The sequence below is a fragment of the Gorilla gorilla genome, chromosome 1 (genome assembly GCF_029281585.2).
Source record: "Gorilla gorilla gorilla isolate KB3781 chromosome 1, NHGRI_mGorGor1-v2.1_pri, whole genome shotgun sequence".
Classification (NCBI taxonomy): domain Eukaryota; kingdom Metazoa; phylum Chordata; class Mammalia; order Primates; family Hominidae; genus Gorilla; species Gorilla gorilla.
In genome coordinates, this window is record NC_073224.2 from 29943813 (window position 1) to 29963873 (window position 20061).

Genomic DNA, 20061 nt, shown 5'->3' on the forward strand with positions numbered 1-20061 from the left:
CGCTTTTACAGGGTTTTTGAGGATATGTTACTTCTTTAAATACAAATTAAATTTGTTATGGCTATATTTGGAAATGGAGCAAAATGAGTACAAGGGAAAGAAATAATTAAAACCAGATATAACAACAAAGAATTGCATGTGGATATAATTCAAGTTACTAGGATCAAATATTTCTTGAATTTACTGTCTTGGGTATTGGTATCCGGTTGGTGATTTTCAGATATACTTTTCCAATGTAGGGTAACAAAAAGTTGCCAGTCATATTCTAGACTAATCAATCAAGCAAGTAGCCTAATAACTGCACATATTAGGGATTAGCAATTTTTTTTCTGTAAATAGCTAGAGAATGTTTTTTTCTCTGCAAGTCAAATGATTTGGTTTTATGGACCAAATGGTTACTGTCACAACTGCCCACCTCTAATGCTGTAATGCAAAAGCATCCACAGACAATATATAAACAAATGAGCATGGCTGTGTCCAAATAAAACTTTATTTATAAAAACAGGTGGCCAGCCAATTTGACCCACAGGTTGTAGCTTGATAACTCTTGGATCACATGATTAAAAAGCTATGGGATTTTTGTTTATGTGACTGGAGCCCAGAATAGCCAATGCTATCAAACTTTTATGGAAAACACCCATAGATACCTGCACAAAATTTTTAATTGCATACACTTCTAAATAAACCAATCAGCTGTTTGGACATCAACTTTATCTCTGCAAATAGTCTTTTTGTTCAAGTGCTTTTAGCTTAAATGAAAAAGGAATAATTGGTACTCTAATTAGTGAAGGAACTGAAATGGCAAATAAAAGGCTCTGGAAAGGGGAGGGGTTGAGAGAGGGGAGGAAAGAGTGAGATTTAAGGTCATGCAAAGGAAAGGTTGGATGTTAACATTTTAATTAAAATGATAGCAAAACATTCAACATGCTATTCTGCTATGGACTTTGAGTGGTAATGATGTATCAGTGTAGGTCCGGCAATTGTAACAAATATAACACCACTCTGGTGCAGGGCTTTAATAGAGGGGGAGGCTGTGGGTACGTGGGGGTACAGCATGTTTGGGAGATCTCTGAAATTTCCACTCAGTTTTGCTGTGAGCCTAAAACTGGTTATACTTTTAATGCTTTTATGTTAAAAAGACTTGCAATAATTAATGAAGATAAACATTTATTCTCAAACATCTTAAAATCATGTGAACTATTGCCTTAAAAATCTTTTTCAATGTCCCCCCCAAACAAAACAAAACAAAAAAAACAGGAAGTTAATACAATAATTACTTGGTAATATGGATTTTTTCAAGAAGTTACCCACAACGGCTTTTCTCCATTCTAACCACCCTACTTTCATTTAAACTATGTTCTTTCTTAAATCCATTGATCTAGTGTTGCATTTGATTTAATTTTAAAACAAAGCTTTAATATACCTCAAATCATATACCAAGTCCTCAAGGGCCTGGATATACTCCGCTTTGTTGGGTAGTAGGGCTGCATTTTTTTTGCATCCCATTTTTTACAGCCTGTTACTGTCATTTGGTGTTTGACTGTTATCATTATAAAAGATACAGGCTTTTCTACTTTGTTATTTGTAGCATTATCTCATGTTTTACAACATCTTTGCACAACATGCAGGCACATGAAATATAACTAGTGAAAAGTTCTCGGTGGTATTAATGCATAAAAAAGAATGTGGTTCCATCTCTACTGTCTTTACCCAGCCAAAAGCTGATGAACAGCCAATTTTCCTTTATCACATTAGCACAGCCATGAGGGAAACACATTTGTTCTAGTCAGCTACACTAAAGATACTATTACCAATCTAACATATACATGTTTTATATCAGCAGTATTCTCAGAGCATGAGAGAGCCAACAATATATTAACACTAGCATGACAGTTTATTTAAGAAAAGAAAATTGTCTCTGTAGAGGGACAGAAGCTAGAAATGTATGGCTAAAGCTCAGTGTCACTGGTCTAATAAAGGTAATAATTCTTAGGCTTTCTTTATAGCAGGTAACACTCCCGTGACACTTCTGTCATATCATTCAAATAAAAATGTTGTCTTTTACAAGTTTAAGTGCACCTTTATTTTGAGTCAGATAGAAAGCATGTTTTTGATTTTCTGTATTCACTGTATTATATCTGTTGTCAAGAGTTCAGGACCTTCTTTTTTAACAACTCATCACATATTTGCTTAGTAGAAGAATTCAGTGTCACTTGCAGTGAATTCCAGAGGATATTTTCACTTTGTAGGTACTTAAATAATGATTAATGATGATCCCAAGCCACTCTCTTCCATTGCCCCCTCCCCTACCAACCACCTTTCCATACATAAGATTAAATCTTCCTTGGTTTTTCTGCACCATGTTTTATGTTCCAAGATTCTCTAAACTATTTTACAATTCTGATCTGGGGCTCCATCACCCTGAAGCTATAAAGACTGAGGTGGATTTTTGCCATAGCTCATTCCGATGGTCCCCTTGCCAGTTATTTAAGGGAATACATACAATGGAATTTCTGATTTGTGAAAAGAAAGCCTTCTGCTAAAATAAACTTCGCACCTATCTCATTCTCTAGCCCTATGAGGATAAGAGGAGCTCGTGCGTGTTTATTGGTGTGTCTTGAATGAATGAATTGACAAAAGCAGTAGCAGTTGTAGAAAAGCCTTTAAATCCCCTTCATAAGAGATCCGAAAACACTTTGGAAAGAAGATACAGAGAAGGTCATGCTCCAATCTTCATTCTCTTCAGTTTCATATTTTATTTTAACCACTTTTTTGGTCACATTTGTGTCCCTGTGATAGATTGTACTCATCCCTTTGAGTACAAGAGTACACTAGATTTTTTTTTAAGTAGAATTCTTGACACTATCCTCCCATTCTCATGCTAGATTAGTGAGAAGTATAATTCAAAAGTCCAGAAAGTTACACAATAGCTCAGTACCTAGCAAGGGGAAAATAGAATCGAGTCCACCTAGACTACAGTAATTTTCCACAATCACCTGTTCCACTGAAATGCCAGATCTTTGCTGCTATTTTACTCCTGCTGGCCATCAAAACTAAAAGAAACTGCTGACTCAGGCTGGGAAATAGAGAAACAGAATACCTGTGCTGAATTTCTTACTGGACAAATGGTACTCCCATTGCCTACATTCTTCTAATTTAAACTGAATTCATAAAGCATCAACTCGGTACCCACAGTGGCCCTATGAGCTACACCAACAAGAGTTAAGTCATGATCCTTTCTCTCAAGGAGCTTGTATGTACGATGACAACAAAATACATTTTAATATACTAGATGGTGTTTGAATCACTATAAATGATGATGGTTGTTTCTAACTTAAATACTGAATCTTAATGCAGTCAAGAAGGATTATCTTTTCCAAGGAGTTGCTTTGAGAAATTATGTCTTAATTTGTTAATATATGTGGTGTATAACATATTTTTGGACCTTCTCTGTGTGACTTGCTTTCCCAGAACCAACTTAGAAGCTTCCCAGGAAGAGCAGTTTTATTAATTTAGAGGGCCTCATTTAAAGCAAAACCATTTTATGCATTCAGAATAACACCTTTCTAATAGATTAACATTAAGCGATTTGACAACGTATCTTAAATTTAATTTCCCCTTAAAAGATCATGATGGATGATACAAACATAAGGAACATCATTTTGAATGCTAAGAAATTCAAACAAAAAAGAAAACCACTGTAATATGAATCAGAAGAGAAAACTTTATGGAGGAGAAAAGTCTTGGACTTTCTGAAATAGAAATTGCCCTGAAATAGAAACTTCTATTTCTAAGTGAAAGAAGGATTTGCATAAAAAGATTCCACTATTCCATCCATAATTCTTAAGCTAAAGTAAGGCAATGTATCCTGAAAACTCTATAAGTTTATTTTAAAAATCACATGTATGTTGTATTCCCCTACCTACGAACACGTGGAATCCCCACACATCCCATCCTATTGCTTACCATCCTAAACCTAAGGCCTTCTGAGTTTTTTCCTCACTCATCTCACCCAATTTATTTCTAACCTTCACCAACAGCCGACCTCCAAACTAATTGGTAAAGTCTCCTCACTGTCTGACGATCACACACCACTTAATCTCATGATGTGTTCAAGCTATTTCCATATAGGCACTTAACTACATTTTTAGTATTTTTCAAAACACACATCTCAAGTCCTCTATTCTCCAATAATCCTTTGCCACCTACTTTGGCATTACAAAAGTAGTTAACATATATTAAAAAGCTAGTATGGGCCGGGCATGGAGGCTCACACCTCTAATCCTAGAACTTTGGGAGGCTGAGGCAGGCGGATCATGAGGTCAGGAGTTTGAGACCAGCCTGGCCAACATAGTGAAACCCCGTCTGTACTTAAAAAAAAAAAAAAAAAAAAAAAAAAAATTAGCTGGGTATGGTGGCACATGCCTGTAGTCCCAGCTACTCGGGAGGCTGAGGCAGGAGAATCTCTTGAACCCGGGAGGCGGAGGTTGCAGTAAGCCAAGATGGCGCCATTGCACTACAGCCTCGGTGACAGAGTGAGACTCTGACAAAAAAAAAAAAAAAAAAGTATGTCAGACATTGTTCTAAAATATTTATGCATATTCATTCTTTTTAACTTTACAGTTACCTAAGACAGGTTTACCTTTTTCTCCATTTTAAAGATAATTAAAAATAAGCACAGAGGATTGAAAACAAAAATTTGGCCAGGCACAATGGCGCGTGCCTGTAATCCCAGCACTTTGGAAGGCCGAGGTGGGCGGATCACTTGAGGTGAAAAGTTCTAGACCAGCCATGGCCAACATGGTGAAATTCCGTCTCTACTAAAAATACAAAAAATTAGCCAGTTGTGGTGGTGCATTCCTGTAATTACAGCTACTTGGGAGGCTGAGGCAGGATAATTACTTGAACCGGGGAGGTGGAGGTCGCGGTGAGCTGACATCACGCCACTGCACTCCAGCCTGGGCGACAGAGTAAGACCCTATCCAACAAAAAAAAAAGAAAAAAAGAATAGCTTGGTGCGGTGGCTCACGCCTGTATTCCTAGCAGTTTGGGAGGCAGAGGTAAGTGGATCACGAGGTAGGTAAAGAGGTAAAGAGTTCAAAACCAGCCTGGCCAAGATGGTGAAACCCTGTCCCTGCTAAAAATACAAAAATTAGCTGGGTGTGGTGGCACGAGCCTGTAATCCAGGCTACTCGGGAGGCTGAAGCAGAGTTGCTAAACCCGGGAGGTGGAGGTTGCGGTGAGCCGAGATCGCGCCACTGCACTCCAGCTTGGGCGACAGAGCCAGACTCTGTCTCAAAAAAAAAAAAAAAAAAAAAATTACTCAAGCTGCTATAGAAGCGTGACTGGTGGTTTCAGAGACAGTTTTAAATGGCAAATTTAATTAATAAGTTATAGTCAGTTAGGGTTTTGAAGTAACAGTCAGTTTGTCAAATCCATCCATTTAGAATCTCCTCTATACCTCTACCCAGTGATGATTCAGGATTGGTGTCACCACCTCCCACAATAGGAAAGGTGACATCCCCTGTGTGCTATAACCACTTACTTACTACGTGCCCCTCATTGTGCTGAACATTTTCCCTATATCATCCCACTGCCTTCCCAGATCGCTGCTTCACAATGGTGTTGTCCCCACTTTGCAAAGGAGGACACTCAGGCTAAACTGTGCTAGTATTCTGCCTCTGCAGATTTCGGGAACACCTTTCTCTTTGAACAGCTTTTACTATTATATGTAATTATTATAAATGATTGAACCCAAAGGTATCTCCTTATAACTTCAGTTCACAAGTTCCAGTTCTAATTATTGAGACTGCACCAAACAAACTTAAGCCCTTTTCCATGTGACAGCTTACATAAACGTAAAGAAGGATGTCATTCCTCTCCTAAGTCTTCTAGTCTTCTTCAGGATAAATGTGTTTAGTTTCTGTGATGTTCTAAATATGACATAGTTTTTAGTGTCTCTCTTCTTAAAATGTGGCTCCAGAAATACTACAATCTCTAGATGTGGTCTGACCTGTCAAACTCGTACAGGATTGTCACCTTAATACAATTCAAAATTGCAGGCTAGATTTTTGGCAATGACATCATGCAGCTAAAACTGATCAATTAAGTTGAGCTGACTATTAACTAAAATACTGTCTTTTTTTTCCTGCTTACATCAACAGCTAACTCACGTCTACTCAATGCTATACATATACAATTGGCTTTTTGGACCCAAAGGTAGGCATTTATATTTATCTATGTTATATTTCATCTTGTTAGATTCAGCCCATTGCTCCGAGCTGTCAAAATCTTTTTGGATGCTATGTCTGTCATGCAGTGCCTTTACCATCCCTCTAAGATTTATGTCATTTGCAAATTTGATGAGCATGCTTTCCATGCTGGACAGAAGCTTAATAAACACTAACTGATTGATCGACTAATTGATACCCCGAAAATGAAAACAACAACATGAACTACGTGATGTTACAACTCTAAGGAATAAAGAAAAGGCACCGTTTTCTAACAAAATGTGTCATACTGTGATTCTTCACATAACTTTTCAGAGTGGCCTTGTTTACTGACATGAATTTTTATATAATTATAAATGCTCAAGTTTATTAAATATTCTCTATTGAGTGACATTTATACAAACAATATGAATAAGTACTTGAGGAAATTATTCAGGGATAGTTGCTTTGGCAGAAATTAACCAGGTGGGTGGCCCACAAATATTTGTAATGTTTGGAATGTGTCTGTGCGCCTGCTACTAGTTTGATTAACTGAATAACTGCTTAAATTTTATTTGTTTTGACTATGTTAAAGGTGCTATGGAAAAATGAATTCATACACAGGTATGCCCCTTGAAGATTTTTTCTGGGTTTTGTTTCTGTTTTGCATTTTCCATGAGCTCCTGGTGTTTTATTTCAACACATTTTCCCTCTGTCCACTTCTCTCCATTCCCACACCTTCACACACCCCAAACCAACATATACACTCACTTTCATTTTTTCCTCTCTGAGTAGCTCAGACAAGCCAAGCCAGCCTCTTGAAGCGATCTACAGAAAAAGCCTACATGTACTACATTTGCGCCCTGGATATGATTCTCTGGATTTGCTGTTCTCCCCTGATCTCTGTTAAAGCTCTTCATATACTGCAACCTCCACCAAACAAGTCTCCATTTAATTGATCTTTAAAAATTTAACATAGGAATGCAAGTAGATTTTTTTTTGTCCTATCTTGACTGGATGTGAAACTCTCATGGCCTCTTCTTCCTACACATTTAAATTACTCTCTTCTCTCTACTGCCAAAAAAAAAAGCTATTAATTTACACATATACATGATGGAAAATCTGCCAACAGTCTGATCTATTGAATTCCTAAGGAATAGGGAGAGTTCCAGCTGGTTTTTTGTAGATACTGCTTAAAGAGGTGTCATGTACAATTCTACATTTAAGAAAGCTTTTGGTGCACACTTCATCACAATATTAGATACTCTTAATTATTTCAATATATCATTGTGCCTTTTTCTATTTTACTCATGGAGAACAGATGATTTCCAAAAGATTATCAAGTTAGCTGTAAAATACCTTATAAAACTTTTTCAATATGTTACATCCCAATGAGCTAGAAGTTACTTGTTATAACTACAATGTCCTCTCCTTAAAAGTGAGTCAACCTCTTTTGTCTCCCATGTTTATAAAGAAAACTGCTCTTCATACTCTTACTAAAATCCAATCACTTGTTTGAAAATGGTCCTGTTGTTTGAATATGTAACAAGCACATTATGATATGCTAAGTGTGATGCTACATATACTACACATAAGGGGTATATAAAGCACAGACCTTTTCTTCAAGAATTTACAATCTGTAATAGAAATGGCATATAAAATACTTTCAATGAAAGGAGGCAATATAATAAATAAATATGAATAAAGTGGTTAGGAACAAAGATGAGAACGTGAAAATATCTTGGAAGTCTCCTCCACCAAATGTTTCCCTGTTACTCTTCTTCTCTCTATTGAGGTGTTCCTCAAGTAAGTTTTTTGTACTTCCTCTGTCCATTTTCTCTTTTCCCATTCTATCTGTAATGCAGCTCAATCAGTAGTTTCTGTTTTTTACTACTTTAAAAAATAACTATCTCAAAGTTACAGGAAAGTCACAAGAGTAGTACAAAGAATTTTTTCTGACCCATTTGAGATTAAATTTTTGACCTAATGACCCATTCCCCCTGAATACCGCAACGTGTATTTGCTACAAAAAGACATTCTTTTACATAAGCATGATGTAAACATCAAAGTTATCTGTACATCGTTACCATTTTATCTTTAAAGCCCATTCAAGTTTTGTCAATGACCCCAAAAAGTCTTTTATAGAAAAAACACCTCCAGCCCCGAATCACATGTTGCCTTTAGTCGTCATGACTCTAAGGTTTCTTTTGATCTGAAAGAGACACGTATGTTTATTGCGGCCCTATTCATAATAGCAAAGAGTTAGAACCAACCCAAATGTCCAACACCGATAGACTGGATTAAGAAAATGTGGCACATATACACCATGGAATACTATGCAGCCATAAAAACTGATGAGTTCATGTCCTTTGTAGGGACATGGATGAAACTGGAAACCATCATTCTCAGCAAACTATCGCAAGGACAAAAAACCAAACACTGCATATTCTCACTTATAGGTGGGAATTGAACAATGAGAACACATGGACACAGGAAGGGGAACATCACACACTGGGGACTTTTGTGGGGTGGGGGGAGGGGGGAGGGATAGCATTGGGAGATATACCTAATGCTAAATGATGAGTTGATGGGTGCCGCACACCAACATGGCACGTGTATACATATGTAACAAGCCTGCACATTGTGCACATGTACCCTAAAACTTAAAGTATAATAATAATAAAATAAAATAAAAAGGCAGTGCTGACCCCCAAAAAAAGAGTTCTTCAATCTTTCCTTGGCTTTTCTGATCTTAATACTGTTAAAGAGGACCGCCCAGTTATTTTGTAGATTGCCTCTCAGTTTGGGTTTGTCTAATTTTTCCTCATGATTAAATTCAGGTGATACAGTGATCATATTATATCTTATCATGTCTCACATCATTTCTATTTGTTCCGTTATTAATGACGTTAACTTTAATCATTTGCATTAATATATCTGCCAGGCTTCCACACTGCAAAAATACAATTTTCCCCTTTGCAATTAGCAAACATTTTGCAAGCAGATACTTCAAGACTGTATAAATATCCTATTGCTTATTAAAAATTCAATGTATGCTTAGGCTTATTTTTATCTATATAGACTCATGAGTCTCTATTTTACTCAGTGGGATATAATTAATTACTCTCAATATGTATTTCAGTGCTCAAGTTGTTCCAGGTTTGGACAGTATAGACCCCATACAGCTGCATTCTGGATCATATTGACATGTTCTAATAATTCTTTGAGTATCTTCTTACTTTATGACACAAGATGTTCTAGGCTCATTTTGTACTTCCCCACCACAGCCCTGGAATCAGCCATTTCTCCAAGAAATCGTGGTTCCTCTAAGAGATGAGTGGTCTTTAGGAACAAAGATTCAGTGCTAAGTAGATTCGTGCTATTTCAGTGTTACTACTCCCAGGCCCACTCTCTCCCCTCAGTGGATGGCTGTAGGGACTATGGATATATAGGGAATATGAATATAGATAGATACTACTAGATAGATAGATTAGATAGAATCACACTCTTACTTCTATATTATTTCTATAAATCATTGACCCTTTAACAATATGGGGGTTAGGGCACCTACCACCTGTGCAGTAAAGTCACCAACTGCATTAGCCCCTAACAAGAGACTCAGTCTTATTTTTGGAGCTTTGAAACTAGGCATTGATTTCTCTTCTCTAGCTACGAAAGTCCTAGATGGCATCTTCTTCCAACAGAAGACTTTTTCATCCACATTGAAATTATGTTGTTTAGTGTAGCCACCTTCATCAGTGATCTTATCTAGATCTTCTGGATAACTTGCAGCTTCTACAACAGCACTTGCTCTTTCAACCTTGTACTTTTATGTTATGGAAACTACTTCTTTCCTTAAACCTTGTGAACCAATCTCTGCTAGCTTCCAACTTTTCTTTTGTAGCTTGCTCACTTCTCTCAGCCTCCACAGAATGGAATAGTTAGGGCCTTGTCTGGATTAGACTTTGGTTTAAGAGAATATTGTAGCTGGTCTGATCTTCTATCCAGACCACTCAAATTTTCTCCACATCAGCAATAAAGCTGTTTCAGTTTTTATCATTTCTGTGGTCATTGGAGTAGCACTTTAATTTTCCCTCAAGAAATTTTCCTTTGCATTCAACTTGGCTGTTTGGCGCAAGAGGACTAGCTTTCAACCTGTCAACTTTCTACATGCCTTCCTCACTAAGCTTACTCATTTCTAGCTTTTGATTTCAAGTGAGAGAAATGTTACTCTTCCTTTCACTTGAACACTGAGAGGCCACTGTCGGGTTATTACTTGGTCTAATTTAATTTCAATATTGTTGTGTCTCAGGGAACAGGGAGGCCCAAGGAGAAGGAACAAGTCAGAAGAACATTCTGTCGGTGCAGAAGTCATAATACACACAACATTTATTGATTAACTTTGCCATATCATATTGGTGTGGTTCATGGCACCCCCTGAAATTATAATAACATCAAAAATCACTGATCACAGACCACCATAACAGCTATAATGATTGGAAAAAAGTTTAAGTTTTTGTGAGAATTGCCAAAATGTGAAGCATACACAAAATGAGCACATGCTGTTGGAAAAATAGCACTAATATATGACATGTTTGCCTGAAGCAAGTTTGCCATAAACCTTCAATTTTTAAAAAATAAAATAAAAATAAAAATAAAACACATTGTCTGTGAAGCACAATAGAACAACGTAAGCTAGCAACTAGCAACTACTGGACACTCATTTAATCTTTATCAAATGAATGAAGCTTCATCTAAACCAACTCTTGAAGGATTAATATGATTTAGCAAAGTATGAGAATATAGAGGGTAGTGAATAAGTTGTAGGAAAACAGAAAAAAACAAGAAGGAATAAAATTTAAAATGATTAGGTTATGCCAAGGCTTCTATTGATCCTGATAAATCCCTATTCTTTCAAATATTCCTTTCATAAAATGAATATTTAAATGTGTTAAATTTAAAATCACCATTTTCACTTTTCCTCAAAATGTTTATAGTTTTTAAAAAATCTCTTAAATCACAGTAATACAGTTACATATCATTAGGTCAGATTATGCCTGAAGGAAAATAATGAAAATCGTGGTCATTGGATTTCTGTTTACACTTCCAGGGAATAAGCCAAAGTATACCAAGAGATGTGAACTCACTGCTGACCCCAAGTCAGAAGGGCCATCAATCAGGCCCTCAATATGTAGACAGATATATAGAAAATCATTTATCATGCCAGCACTCAATGGATGTCATAAAGATCCTAAACAGTAATTTGTAAAATTTGTAGAAATAGTCCTGCCATATAAACAAAACAGGGGTGAGTGCTCACTTACACTGTGCATGAGTTATATCTGCTAAAATCTTCAACAAGGGTAGAACATCCCATTATACAATAAATAAATCATGTATTAATTTTATATTCTTAAAAGAAAGGCATGCTTTTCTGTAAGTACCTATACTTCAGCCATTTTGTGTCTTCTTAGATTTTTTCAGCTCCAGTAGACAGTACTGAGCAAAATTTATTAAAAATATGCCTCAAAAACTAAATGAAGAGCCATTTTAAACAAAAGGAAAAATCTGAATCTCTTTAAGCTCCTTCAGAGAACTGTATTATGAAATATGATTTGAATTGTTTGTTTAAATAAATTCTAGAATTGAGAATAATACCATTATTGTGGCCATTGTTTCAAGGTAGTCCTTTCTGATCAAAAGCTAGAGAGATAGTAACTGTCTAAGCAGTTTTTGCACAATCAGTCATGGAGAAGTGCACACATTTAATTTGTTTGCACCAAAAAGAACAGTAGAAAACAGTCATTAATTTAAGGTAAGAATATATCATCCCTGAATACAAAAGTAGGTATTTACGGGTCAAATGCAGAATATTCAGTGAACAGTTTCCTTTCCTCCCTTCACGATCACAAAGATAAGATAGTGGCATTGATTTAGACAAAATAAGTCAATAGTTTTTGTTATCATCTGAAGAACTTCATACTGGTAATTACTCTTGAAAATAATATTCATTTTGTCTTTTTATCATTTATATTCACTCCACTTCTAACATGTTTCTTCCCAAACCATGTTACCCCAGGTAAGCAGCAGCTGAAAGAAAGGGAAGGGGAGGGGAGAGCAGGGGAGGGGGAAAGAGAGAAGAAAGAGAAAGAAAAAAAAGAAAGAAAGAGAGAGAAGGAAAGAAAGAAAAAGAGAAAGAAAGAAAGGAAGAAAGAAGGAAAGAAAGAAAGAAAGGAAACAAAGGAAGGAAGGAAGAAAGAAAGAGAAAGAAAGAAAAAGAAAGAAAGAGAAAGAAAGACAAAGAAAGAAAGAGAAAAAAAGAAAGAGAAGGAGAGAGGAACAGGGGAGGGAGGGAAGGAGGGAGAGAAATTTGGTGGGGCTGTGTGCTTTGGATAGTTCTGCCTTCACAAAGCCTGGCTTAGCTTGCCTCAAAGGTGGACATGCCTCAGAAGGTGAAGTCCAGGAAAAAAATTTCTTGGTGGGAGAAACATTTGCATGCTGATTTGACTCCTTAAAAAGAAAATTAATGAGCCTAAACTATTTTCAGCGTATCTTTAGAAATAAATCAATAATGAAGGTTGATATTAAATGGTGAAATACTTAAAAGGTAAAGGTGAGAATGACTAAAGTTATAACATCTAATTTTTTTTAAAAGTGTAATACTCATTTTCTGTCACATAATACTGTTCAGGGTCTTTCATTGGTACTTTACATCTCCTAAGACTTATAGCAATGGACATTTCTAAATTACCATCACTTCCGTTCTATGTAAATAAAATCAAGGTAGTTTACCTCTACCCTCCACAAATCCACCTTTGAATGACTACTTACGAGTTTTCAACTTATGCTGAGATCACAGGACCTCTGATGTTTTCTTAGAACAAGATGTAGGGATGAAGAGATATAAGGTAGCTGAGTCTTTACTGTCAGATCTCAGTTTACATATTGACACCTCAGAGAGCCCCTGAATACCCACACAAGCCTTAATAATCACTCACAAACTTTGTTATAGTGTACTATTTTAATTCTCTAGGTATTATTTTTCTCTCAATATATTTCTTATTTGTTTGGGTTTTTTTCTTCCCTCACCCACCCCTCACCAGGCACACATGTATGCACACAAACAAATAACATCAGCTCTAATCAATTCACTGCATTCGTCTCAACATCTACTAGTAGAACAAAGCCCATTTGACTAGAAGACTCATTTCTTTTGGCAACTTTACCAGAATTCTTTATATTTTTATAATTTTTTTTCTCCATCTCTGCTTTCATCTTCTGAAACTTTTTGTAGGTGGGCGTTGGATCTGTCTGCAGATGTGTTTCTATTCACCCTAGATTGGATTTGATAATTGTGGGGCAAAGGCAGGTATGCAATACAACTTATTTTTTAGCCATGGGGACTCCACTACATCCTAGTCCCATCCACCTGCCTTCCTGTGGCCTTAGAGCCCACACTCTGTGCTCCAAAATCAGGCCAAATCTTTCCACTCGCTGATGCCTGGTGATGGGAAAGAGCATGAGAAGCTGACCCAGACTGTCACTCCAAATGCTGTTTGCAATTCATGTCCCTGGCAGTCACACCCACATGTCCCCTGCCCATGGAGGCTGTCAGCTCTATGCGCGCAGCACCAACTCAGTACTCTCCTCTGCTACATTTCTCTCCTGTGTGTAATTTGGGCTGTGGTTTCCTTTGCCAATCTAATTTCATCTGCTTTCTTCTTCTAAGGATTTCTGTAAAAAGTTTTCATCATGATTGTGTTCTTTTCCATACTTCACAGTAATAGCATCTTCAACCAGCTGCTAATGTCTAATCAGATTAAAACTGTAAATCTCTTTCTCCAGCAAAAAAAAAAAAAGCAGAAAACCAGTAAACAAATTATTAGAAGTATATACAAGTGCTATTTAAGTGCTTTATTCATGATGCACTTGAGATCTCAAAATTTCACTGTTCCATTAGACTTTTAAACTACCAGGAATCAGTGTCTAAGTCATTTATACCATCAGAACAGCTGGATGACAGCAAGTTGTCAACAGATTTCCCAAGGATTTCTCTGAGGAACTAGAGACTTACAACGGGGAGAAAGTGTCATTCCATCTGAATCCAACCATTACATCAATTGACCTGAAAGCTAGAAAGGTTCTATTTTTCTAAGGGAAAGAAAACAATTGAAAAGCTTGAGTATCCAATCAAACAAATTACATTTGCGACCCTCCCCAGAGGGCTACACCACTTAGGCCCTAAGCAGAGTTTAGTTGGAATATATATTTTAAAGGACAAGTTTATCAAAGAATACTACAAAGGAACAGAAAACAAAATAAATAAGACAAATGTAATTGAACCAAAGAGCCATGTATGTGTAAACTCCCAAACTTATTTGAAGTAACATTTAATATGAACTTGAATTCAAGCACTGTCATTTAAAACTGGATACTTATTGACTTAAGGAGAGAATTGATAAGGAATTTAGTTTTATTTCACCTTTTCATTAATGATCTACAAGTAGCAATCTTAATGAAAACAGTAGATGACAGTAAATTGATAGGTACCGCAAAAGACGTTAAAAACAACATAAAAGAAGATGCAAGAGGGTAGATATTGGGAAGGAACTAAGAATGAAATTCACTGTAGTTAAATGGCAAGGTCATTCAAAACACACCTTCTAAAAAATATCTCTTTCCAAATAGCTTAAAATATTTATGAGTATTACTATCACTACTGCCTATTTATTTGGAAGCAACACTGTTCCAGGCACCAGAATACAGAGTCAGAACCACAAAAAATTAAAGACATCAGAAATGCCACATACAGAAAAAACAAAAAGTTCTAGGGAATGTGAAAGGAGGCCAGTGTTTGTGTGTTTTTCATTTAATATGATAAGTTAAGAAAATGTGTATTATTTTAAAGGAAATTCCAGTTATTTTCCAGGCTGTAATAGAGTTCAGGGAAGGCTAAGAGTGAATATATCTGTGAACAGAAAAAAATATCACTGACTTCAGTGTGAGACAAAATATGGGAGAAAAAACAGTACTGCTAGTTTAGCCACAGTTTTTCTAAAACTAATTAGAGTACTGAGCTTTATAACCTAGAAGAGACTGTAAAGTACTTACTAATCATGGAAAAGAAAATTTTTTCAGGATAAAGAGATGATTTAATATATAATTTAGCAAAGTTGTAAATGTCCACCCATCATTTAGAAAATATATGTAGCTTTTCATTCTATCACATAGCGCTTTTTCTCAATATCATCTTTTACCAAACTCAATACTTCTATTTGTTTATATATTTACTTATATTAAACATACATTACGTAAGAGATATTTTGCTCTTCTGAGCACATATGAATGAATAAAGTATCTGCCTTTCAAAAATATACCTAATGCGAAATCTACTTAATATCTAATAAAATATGCCTATGTAATAAATGTCATATAGCCAATAAGAAAAAAAAAGTGCTATAGGAGCAGAGAGGAGAAAAGGAGAGAGGAAATTAGTGTGTTTTACAGAGGAAGTTGTATTTGTGGTGGTCATTGAGATACGTACACAAAGAAATGGAGTTGAAGAGGGAGAAGGAAAAGTGTGCAAGCTAGAAACAACTGAATAAGGCAAACAGGAAGAGCTTGCATGAAAACCACAAAGTACATGATTTTGGGAGGCAAAAAAAATCATGGTTAAAACTCAAAGTACATAGATGGACAATGAAGCTATAGAGGCACCACCTAACAAATTTTGAAGGATCTTGAACATGTTGCTAAGGGAAGGAAATTTCATTCTCTGGAGTGTGAGCAATCGTGAGCATAGTGTTTATTTAAGGAGAGGAAGGAGGTAATCACATTTACATTTTAGAAAGAAATTTTCACGATGAAGTTTTTTACAAAGACAAAGTAATCAACAATACTAGGGGAAAAAGTGGAAAGGGAACAATCAGAAATGTATTGCAATATACAAAGCAAAAGGTAACCAACCCTCCTCTTTCTAGCTACCACTTGTAAGCCATGTTATAAAGAAGTTTGTTCAAAATTTTAAAGTCACCTTTATTGTTCCTCTAATCTCCAAAGTAGTAATGAAATGCAGCGGTCTCATTAATTTACCTCATGAATTTCTTTTCCTTTTTCAGTTTTCTCCTGCTACATATTCGATCAACTAATATCTCTCATCTGTACAGTCTTCAAGGGATTGGTTCCAGGATCCAGGAATAAATAACCAAAATCTAATCATACCCAAGTCTCGCAGTTAGCCTTGCGGAGCCCAGGGATACAAAAAGTTGGCCCTGTGCATAGTCGGATTTTACATCCTGCAAGTACTGTATTTTCAATCTGTGTTTAGCTCGAAAAAATTCACATAAAAGCAGACCTGGGCAATTCAATTCCTTGTAGTTCATGGGTCAACTGTATTCTTGCAAGAGCTTCTAAACAAACTGTCCTATCAACTTTGTTCTAATACTGGATGATGCCATCACTCATTCAATCAAACTTTGTTTATTGAGAATGGATCACATTCAAACATGATGCCAAGCCCTGAAGGGAACAACACTAAATAAGGTAAAATTCTTGATCTAAAAGTTCTGGAGTCTAGTGATGGACACAAATAAAGCACATTGAGTAAATTGCGATAATTTCATAGAAAGGATGAGTGCATGTCTACTCAGATTTTGAGATAAGAAAAGGCTTCCTGAAAATGTTGATGCCAAATGAGTGAAAGGAAAAAGTAGGATTAAGGGGAATAAATAGTAAGGGAGAGTATTCTTGGTAAAGAACATGTGCAGTTGTAGCAACATAAGAAAGATGGATACAATTAAAGACTAGACAGCTCAGTGTTACTAGAATGTGAGGTCCCAGAGGACACCTTACAGAACATGAGGCTGAACAGTTGTCAGAGCTAAGTCATTAAGGGTCTCCATTCCAACTGAAGAAATCTTAAAACCAAGAAAAATCATACTTGAATTTGAATTTTGAAAGCTCACTGATAGCACTGTGGCAATATAAATTTAGAAATTACAGGTTTTATAACTATGCATATGAAAATAGTACTAGGAGTCATGGTTGTGAGTAAGAATTCCCAGGGAAAGTGTGTGCCATGAAAAGTGCATAGTGTTAAGCAAGGAACCATGAAAAGACCCAAATAAAGAGTCTAAACGGAAGAAGAAAAGCCCTTGGAAATAGGGGTTTGGGATAATTGGAATAAGTTGATGAATGAATGGACACTAGTGTACATACAACTTCTTATGTATCTTGGACATAAAAGGAATAAAACTATATTGGTCACTAAATTTCACAGGATGAAAGCCCGAAGAAAACAAATAATGAAAATATAAACTCAAAGACATGATAGAAATCAACATTAAGGGATTAAAAATATGACCTGAATATTCAGCTAAGAAAAGCTTACCATATTCTCAAGAAAACAAAGATTAATTAACACCAAACTATAGGCTGGTAGTCCTGGGATTTTAAGGATAAAGAAAGAAACCTGTAAGAATCTCACTCACACACACAAAAACGGGTCACCCACAGGGAAAAATAATCCTCAAGCTTGTCTCAGATTTCTCTTCAGAAACACGACACAATGTATTAAAAGCTCACAAACGAAAGGGTATAAGAAAAAAAATCCATCATCATCCAGGCATTGTTCATGGGTACAGGCATTAGAAAGACAGGCTCAACTATGCAAAGATTCAGAAGGTACATCACTGGCCATGTTCCTTTTCAGAATAGAAATACTCTCACCAAATAGAAAGCTCAATTCAAATTAAGAAATTAGAGATGTATGTTATGAAAGGATACTCAATGAGTATTGAATCCTTTTTAACATCATATAAATTTTTAAATAAGTTATAAAGTGCTATTGTAATGCTTGAAATAAAAATATCATTTTACTATAATGATTTTACTACAATAAGCTGGGATAAGAAGCTCTGCTTATTTCAACAAAACTGGAATGTAGGAAGAGAAAGAATTGTTAAAAGCAAAGGTGTGATAACTCCCTTAATTTTCTATGGGAGTTAACACAGGATTTTATGTCTGAAATTATTATCTTCACGTATAATTCTTTTCACATGTAATTTGTTTGTTTGTTTGTTTTGCGAGAGGATCTGGCTCTGTTGCCTAGGCTGGAGTGCAGTGGCACGACCATGGCTCACAGCCTTGACCTCCCAGGCTCAGGTGATCTTCCCATCTTAGCCTTCTGAGTAGCTGGGACTACAGGCATGCACCACCATGCCTGGCTAATTTTTTTTCTTTCTTTCTTTCTTTTTTTTTTTTTTTTTTTTTGTAGAGATGACGTCTTGCTATGTTGCCCAACCTGGCCTTGAAATCCTGGACTCAAGTGATCCTCCTGCATAGGCCTCCCAAAGTGCTGGGACTATCGGCATGAGGCGCCACAGCCAGCCTACATATAAATTTTTAAACTGTCATTTTAAAATTTATTACCTTTACCTACAAATTTTATTCTTTAATATTTTAACAAATTATTTTTTTCTGTCCAGAGAGATTTTCCTTCTCTGCCTATGCTTTCTTTCTTTTTTTATGCCTATGTCATAAATCTGCAAGTTCTGCACGTGTACCCCAGAACTTAAAGTAGAATAAAAATATTTAAAATTATTTTTTACATATAATTTCTAAATATATCAAGATTTCTTAGTCATTAATAAAAATGCAGACCCCTTTATTTAAAAAAATAAGAGAACAATAGACAGCTATTACCCAGAAGCAAAAAATACATGTGGCTAGCTAATAAGCCTATGTAAGGTAAGTACAAGGTAGGGGAAGAAATGCTAAATGAAATAAGAATACACTCATACTGTTTTGCCCATAAAATTAGAAAAAAATGAGAAAAGATAATTCCTTATATTAACAATAATTTGAGGAATAGGCACTCTGATTCTCTTTCGGTAGGAGTCTGCACTAGTCAAACATTTTCTGAAGACAGTACGTCAATATATACCCCTGAAATTGTGCACACCCTTTGAATCAGCTGCACCTCTGAAATTTACCCTAAGGCTGCACTAAGGGTCCATCTCTAGTTGGAAATCATTAATTTTTAGTGGCCTCAATCAACACACCTGTTTTTTTTTCAGTAATATTCTGCAATCTATACACAGGAATTAAGAAGGCAGTCAGGTGAGTGATTTGAGAATAGGTGTCTGGTGGCAACAGAATGAAAAAAAATGAAATAAAAGAAAATGGTTAAAAGACTACTAAAGATACTTTCCTTGTGGGCTACGCTAGAAGTGAAGAAACTGAACCTAGAAGGAACCCAACAGACTCAAAGACAATATAAGCACCTAGGCATTTAACTTCATTCTGTAGCCAAAAGTTATCAAGAGGTGAAAAAGTGAAGCTTCATGGTCATTAACCAAAAGCTGATAACGATGCAGAGAAACACTATGAGTCAGAGGTGAAATTTTTCATTGTATCTGGCAGGCAGGTGGCTGGGGTACCCAAGGCATCAGCAGCTGCAAAAATTGATGCAAGGTTTGCAAAAGTTGATGCAAAAATTGAAGAAAGGTACACAACAACTTAACATGAGCTTTAAAGGAAACATCTCTTTCCAATATGAGGTAAAAGAAAAAGAAGAATGCAATTCCTACATCTCTACTTGCTCCCAGCAATGAGGTGCATGAGGAGTGGATGAATGAGCACCCTTCACTTGGAAGGGCCAGGAAAGGGGTCCCTAAAGGAAAAGAATTAGTGTTTATGTAAGGCAAGGACTTTGAAAAACTGTTGACAAAGAGCTTGAAAGTCTAAAGAACGTGACATGTTTACAAACTACTATAGAATAAAAACGTTGTCCTGATGTGGATGATGAAAGTAAAGAAATGAAAGACAGAGAAATAATGGTATGAGAATATGG

At 36.1% G+C, this 20061-nt stretch overlaps 1 protein-coding gene across 1 annotated transcript in view; it reads right to left on the reverse strand.

The window, feature by feature from the left end:
• Positions 1-20061, reverse strand: part of USH2A (usherin) — an 843890-nt gene that overhangs the window by 749663 nt on the left and 74166 nt on the right. The window lies entirely within an intron of this gene.